A 682-nucleotide genomic window follows, 5' to 3' on the forward strand; every position below is an offset into this window, starting at 1 on the left:
GTAAAAAAGACGAGAAAGTCGGAAGAGAGATGAGGGTTCTGAGAGAGTTCTGAGATAGAGACGAGGAAGTTGTGAGGAAAACGAGAGAGCCGTGAGAAAAATAAAAAAACTGTAGAAGAGACGAGAGATTTGTGAAAGAGATAATAGTACCGAAAAATAGACGATAGAATTGTTAGAGAGTCGAGACAGTCATGAGAGAGACGCGAAAGCCATAAGAGAAACGAAAGAGTCGGGAGAGAGATAAAGGTTCTAAGAGACAAGAAAATTATTAAAGAGACGAGAGACCAGAGAAACAGACGAAAAAGACAAGAGAGTCGTAAGAGAGATAGAAAAGGCGTAGAAGAGACAAGAGAGCTGTAAGAGAGACGAGAAAGCCGTGAGAGAGGCAAGATCTAGAAGACACTCACTTCATCGACGGCGACCATGTAGACATTCACTTCCTCGACGGCAAAGATCTAGACGACTCCTAGACACTTAGTTTCTTGATGACGAACACGTAGACATTCACTTCTTCAACGGCGAAGACCTAGACGACACCTAAACACTTAGTTCCTCGACGGAGACCACGTAGACATTCATTTCCTCGATGGCAACCACGTAGACATTCACTTCCTCGATGGCGAAGACCTAGACGATACCTAGACACTTAATTTCTCGACGGCGACCACGTAGATATTCACTT

Source organism: Wasmannia auropunctata, unplaced genomic scaffold, assembly GCF_000956235.1.
Source record: "Wasmannia auropunctata unplaced genomic scaffold, wasmannia.A_1.0 LD336035.1, whole genome shotgun sequence".
NCBI lineage: Eukaryota > Metazoa > Arthropoda > Insecta > Hymenoptera > Formicidae > Wasmannia > Wasmannia auropunctata.